At 30.8% G+C, this 6,406-nt stretch overlaps 1 long non-coding RNA gene across 1 annotated transcript; it reads right to left on the minus strand.

Moving 5' to 3' along the window:
- Positions 1 to 632: 632 nt before the first annotated feature.
- Positions 633 to 2,596, minus strand: LOC150037467 (uncharacterized). The gene is made up of 2 exons (XR_016528668.1): positions 1,772 to 2,596; positions 633 to 1,293 (listed from the first exon to the last, which is right to left on the minus strand). It is a non-coding gene; the product is annotated as an uncharacterized LOC150037467 (long non-coding RNA).
- Positions 2,597 to 6,406: the final 3,810 nt, after the last annotated feature.

Raw genomic sequence — 6,406 nt, forward strand, 5'->3', positions numbered from 1 at the left:
TGGTACTTAAGAAGTTAGATATAACTACAGGGGCAAAACGGTAAATTGACCTAGTTGTACTTACGAGCATCTATGAAGGGTTATCGTACTGTTGACTGGTTATAACCGATGGACACAGAAATATATCTGTAGTGAGAAGAGTGCAACTGTCAGTCTTTAATGGAATACTCGATAATTAACAGATGGTGGATCTCGTGACTAAAGAATTTAGTTAGCTATTCACGTACCGTTGGAGCTTTAAGCTACAGGTCGATAAGGTCCCCTTAGTAGCTCAATGGATTCAAATTGAGAATCAGTTTTTAGGTCAGTTTGAAGTATTCAAATTGACAAGAAGGAGTTTGATTATATATGATATGATTAAACTGGTTCAATTATATATGATATAGTTGACATGATGTATGAGATACATTAATTGGAGGAATTTGATATAAATATGATCTATATCAAGTAAAGAAGAAAATGACTATGGTCTAAACATTACATATGATGTGATATTGAAATTATAGGTTATAAATATAATATGATAAGTTAGTTATTATATTTATTTATAATTAAAACAATTATATGATAATTATGGGTGGTTTCTCCTTTAGCCGTGCGTGAAGTAGGAGGTTATATTCAATTTTCATAACTAAAGGATAAAATGAAAAATGTTTTCATTTTGTAAGGAATCACTTCATTAAGTACACTGCTAATCGCTTAGCTCACCAAAGACTACACGACAACCTTCAAGTGTTTCTCTAAACGATCGTGTACATGCACTTTTAACTAAATGATCGTGTAAAGTTTTATTAAACGATCGCGTGCCTTAGCAAGATTCTCTTAACGATTATGTAAACGATCACACCTGTTTTCCTAAACAATCAGGCACAAAGTCTATACGATAGACAATCAACTCTCCCACTTGCTTGGTCGTATAGTGTGATCGTTGTTTCCTCCTTTCCTCTTCCAAATCCAAAAGTCCACACCTCTTGGATTCTCACTCTGAGAATACCAAGGTTACTGAGTGATGGTGTCCGAAAGGTTACTTGTTCGTGATTGACTAAACGATTTGCTAAACGATCGTAGCGACAACGAGAGGTGTTAGTCCAAGTCTTCACGAGAGCGAGAGATCTGTGGAAGAAGAGTTCTTCAAAGGTAAGTCTCACTCCTTTTGTATTTAATTTCTATAGCATGTCGTAATTTGTTAGTAGATGCATAATTGGTTTGTTTGTTTGTGAATGCTTGTAATTCTGTCACAATGAATTTGGATCGATCGTGCTTCCGCTCATGGGTTCTCTTTGATAAGAGCTCCTTCAAGATCATATAACATAAAACATAGAGCATAGAGCATCAAGCATTGAGCATCAAGTATTGAGGATCGAGTATCGAGTATCAAGTATCAAGAAAACTTATAAATCATAACACGCGGATAGATTTTTGGGTCGAATGAGTAAATTCATAGAACACTGACATAAGCAAAAGACCATTTTTCATTCAATTTAAAAAAAGATACTCATTTTTCATTTGGCCCCAAAAAAGAGCTATCCGTACAAAAAAACCAACAATTATACACATTTTCCAATATCTTTAACAAAACTTCACTTCAATATTGCCAATATATAACTTACAACGGATTTCTAAGTTAGAAGAATATGAACAATCCTAAACAAATCTAAAATTAATATAATAAACAATTTCAATATTATAGTCAACCACATAGGGACAATTTCAAAAGTCTACCTCTATCCATCAGATCCCAAAAATGGAAAAGAAAAAGACAATTAGCTACCTTGGTTGAACCAAAAATCTTCAACGTTACTGTCATAGTTCTCTCTTTATAGCCATTAACATCCTTAGTTGGCAAACTCCTCTTTCAAATTAGTGTTCCATACTTCATGGACTTGAATCGAATCGCCTTTGGGTAAAATCGTCGTTCCTCCAAGGCCAACACGATAGGAGTAACAAAACAACAAAACCTTAAAAAAGATGGCGAACAGAGGTGGGGATCTAAGAAAAAGCAGGTGAAGGCATCGGAAAACCAACGCCAGAGTAAGAGAGGTAAAGAAATATTTACAGATCTGGAAGATACAAAAAGGGGTTTAGAAGAACTCTAGAAATGAAGTGATTTTAACTTTTAAGTGAAGAAAAAGGGAGTCGGTAAGTAGATTTGACCTTGAAACTGTGAAATTGAAAGGTGGAAAAGGCATATCTCGAAAAAGGGGGTTGTGGGATTTTGAGCTTTGGTAGAAATGGAGGAGAAAGAGGTCAACGGAGGAGAGGAGGAGCAGCAGCAGAAAGAAAATCAGGGTTTGAGAGAGAGTTCGCCAATTCCTCTTCCTCTCCTTAAAACATTGCTTGACGCCCTGGTAGATGAGGGAAAGTAAAGAAACTGATACCTGTAGTGTATGAAGGAAGCGACGGCGGCAAGACTTCGCGCGGGAGGGAGGTTTGTTTCGTTTGAGAGGGAAAAGGCAAAAAGAAAGCGAAGAATCACGGAAATTTTCAGACATAACACCTCTTAGTTTCACCATGCAAAATTAGCACTTTTTAAAACTCATTGAAATAGTGCTAGTGAGTTTTAAAAAAAAAAAAATTGTTTTTTCCAATTTATGGATTGTTTTGGCTCTTTTGTGCTTTTTTCCGTCATCTGGAATAGATTATATCAAGATTTTTGGAATTTTTAAATATATAATGTGATCTTCCTAAATCTAATTTTTTAAATATTTAGCCCAATTTCTAATTTTTAAATTAATTTACTAATTATCCAAATGAATTTTTTTAGATGGATCTCACGTGATTGATTTTTATTTTTAAAATTTTGGAAAGATTAAATTTTACAAAAAAAAAAAAAAGTAAAATATGAAAAATATATAAAATATTCAGTAAACTAACACAAGATCAGTGAATTCTCAAGCAAATTAATAACAAGGTTTTATATATTTTTCATATCTTACTTTTTTTTTTTTTTTGTAAAATTTAATCTTTTCCAAAATTTAAAAATAAAAATGCAATCATCCATCTAACAAAATCTAATTAGTAAATTCATTTGTAAATTTAGAAATTCAAATAATTATAGAAACATAAATTGGCCTAAAATTAAGTAAGAATTGAATATAATATTTAGCAAAGATAACCGAATTTGTAGAAAAATTGAAAATATATAAGATTTAGTATAAAATTTGGATAGGTTACCTAATATTTGGAAAAATTACGAGAAAGGCCAAAACAATGAATAAATTAGAAAAAGTTAATTTTTTTAATCAAATCTCAATGGTCGATCCCGCTCGAGATCCATCGAAAAAATTTGATTTAACGACTTTTCAAAAAACGTGCTAATTTTAAAAAATGGAAAGTTTAAGATGCTATTTCTGACCATTTTCGAAGAATCACGCGTGAAACTTTTTGGGGGAAAATGAGAGTGGAGAAGTTTAAAATCTGGAAACTTATTTGAATAGTTTTTTATATTGCAAAGGTGGAAGAAAGCATAACTCAAACTTGATCTTTTTAAAATGTTAAGTATGAAAAAAATTCGTAAAAAATCCTCAACCTCCGCTTTTGTACATTTTCTTGACGTTTTTTAATTAAAAAATCACCTATTATTTAACCTTTTTTTTATGAAAACGTCAAGTAGTTAAAATTGCAAACGTCAAGATTTTTTTAGTAGTATAATGACAAATGAGGTAAAATAAATAAATAAATAAATAGAACTTATATTGTATTTCACACCATATGTTTTTATCGAAATTTCAACACATCACTGTTTTATAATTCAATCTCACAAATAAAGGTTATAATGTGATTCTTAAGTTGTAACATTTTTAATATTTTACTATAGAAGTTTAAACTTTTAAATGAGGAAGTAAGTTAAAAGATGTTTTTTCCTTATCCACTCGAGTAAAAAATAATTTAGGTATTGTTTGGTAATTATTTTATTTTCGAAAATTAAACCTATAGGCACTACTTCCATCTCTAAATTTCTTTATTTGTTATCTACTTTTTACAAATAGTTTAAAAAATTAAGCAAAATTTTAAAAACCAATAGTAGTTTTTAAAAAGTTGTTTATGTTTTGGAATTTGACTAATTCAACCATTGTACTTGAGAAATCATTATAACAAATGGGGAGAAAATAAGCTTGATTATCAAAAATAAAAAACAAAAAAACGAAATGATTACTAAACGAGATCTTAATTATCTAAATTTGTATTAAATTTTTTAGATCTAGAACATTCTATTATAAATGTTTCTCTTATCGCACTTTCAGATATAGAACAACTTATACAACATCTTCAATTTTCAATCTTTTTACCAATAACATATAGAAATACACGTTATTGTCGCTTAAGAATTAGAATAATGAGTACTTTGATTTAGAATTTCCAAAAAACTAAAAGAAGATGGGGCAAGAATATCTTGCTTGCGTTAGCAAATTCTTACCTATCATTCTCTACCTATTTTCTTTCCATCTTGCCATTCAGACATTATTGTAGATACTATTTTGTTCATTTTATATCATGAATCTTATTTCATTCTTCCGGTGAATATATCGGTTTGATTAATGTGTTTATACTTCTTTAATCTTGGTTCCATTTGGTCGATTGAATCAAGTAGCAATAATTAACTACCTGATAGTGTAAGTAGTTATAGATTGTATTAATCAAAGTAGGTAGTATCTTTAGAGATAAAAACAACCCTTCATTCAATTAACTCTCGTGCAAGTATCATATAAATATGGTAAATGTGGCTTTCTCACCAAAAGATTGAATATAATTTCGTAGTTAAGAATACGAGCCGAAACTCTTGCGTATGTTCAAAGGAACGATGTTACTCATCTCAATCCCATTTCTCTCATCAAAACATCTTTCTTAAACAACCATTCTCTAAGTTCTTGCAGAGTGTAATTTACATTGTTTTATATTCGGTTCTTTTATTTTCATCAAAGATTTTAATTCAAAACTTCTCAACTGCATGAATTTGAGTATGAATCTGCTTAAATCAAAGAGAAACGTCATTAACAGGATTATTTGACACAAAAATCCTCGAGTTCGACCTGGATTCTTATAAAGTAATTTAGCTCTTTAGAAGTTTATACTTGTGCTTTTTAAGAGAAAACTCGTGTTTAATTATTCTTATCCACATAAAATTGAGGAATTTATTTACAAAACTACATCTACTTTCTCATATTTATTTCTTTTGTTCTTTTAAGAGAAATTGTCCTAAAAATGAACGTTATTTGTTGTAGAGCTTTGAGTTTAATCTTTCAGTGTTGAGTGATTTGAGTTACTCAATGTTTTAATTGGGTTGTTGTATCATAGAGGGGACAAACCAAAGAATATCTTTTACATTCAATAGTTGATATAAAGAAGTACAATACACACTATAGAGGGCTTGGATGACTTAAAGAGAGCAAGATACTTGTGTCTCACTAGCCTAATTACTTACGTGTTTGTTTTTCAATATTATCCAATTTTCTTTGTAATTTGTAATGCCCCCAACATAAGTGTCTAATGATGCTTCTTTTAAATATTGATAATAACGTCAAAACATTTAAGAATGTTACAATTAAGTCTCATAGCATGTAGAATGTTAAAATTAAGTCTCATAGCATGTTTGAGAGTGATTTTATAAAGGTTAAAATTACTTTTATCGTGATAGTATCTCAAAATATGGTTTTAATACTTCAAAATCAATTTTGATTGTATGAAAATTATTCAAAAGTGTAAACCAAACCCTATACCATTTTTGAGTAAATAAATACGTGTTCCATGATGATTTGAATATGACAAAATGATTTTAATTATTTCAAAATCACTTCCAAACATGCACTAGATATATGTATTAGTCTGATAGCATCTAAAATGTACTATATATTTTACTCAACTTAACTCGAGTTCATTGTGTTATTTAATGTGTTTAAATGATGATTTTATAGGCATCAAGCATCCAAGAGGTAGATTTGAATGTTAGGATGAAACCTAAGCTTAAATGGATCGATTAAAGCCCTAGTGAATCAGTTAGGTTGGGAAGAGGTGAAAATGACCATGTCACTCCACCATGGTGCTGGATGGAACCATCCATGGCGCTAGAGACAATAGCTACCATACGAGAAATGCCACAACGCTTGTGCATTTTAGGAAAGTTGAACTTCGACAAGAAAAGCTATAGAACCGCGATATCGTTCCACAACGTCTCGAAACCAACTTGTCTATAAATACCATCCTTTTTCTTCTAGGTTACATGGAATCCTGATAGCACCTAAAATGTGCTATCTCGCTCCATTTAATTCAAGGTCAGTATTGTGTTTAATGTGTTTACTTAGTATTTTTACAAGTTTCGGGCACTTAGGAGGCAAAATCGACCTTTAAGCCATTTGAAGTTAATTTGGAGCAATTAGAAGCTAAAATGAGCAACTGGAATTCAAATGAG

The sequence above is a fragment of the Benincasa hispida genome, chromosome 3, assembly GCF_027475165.1.
Source record: "Benincasa hispida cultivar pf3 chromosome 3, pf3_genome.v1.1, whole genome shotgun sequence".
Lineage (NCBI taxonomy): Eukaryota > Viridiplantae > Streptophyta > Magnoliopsida > Cucurbitales > Cucurbitaceae > Benincasa > Benincasa hispida.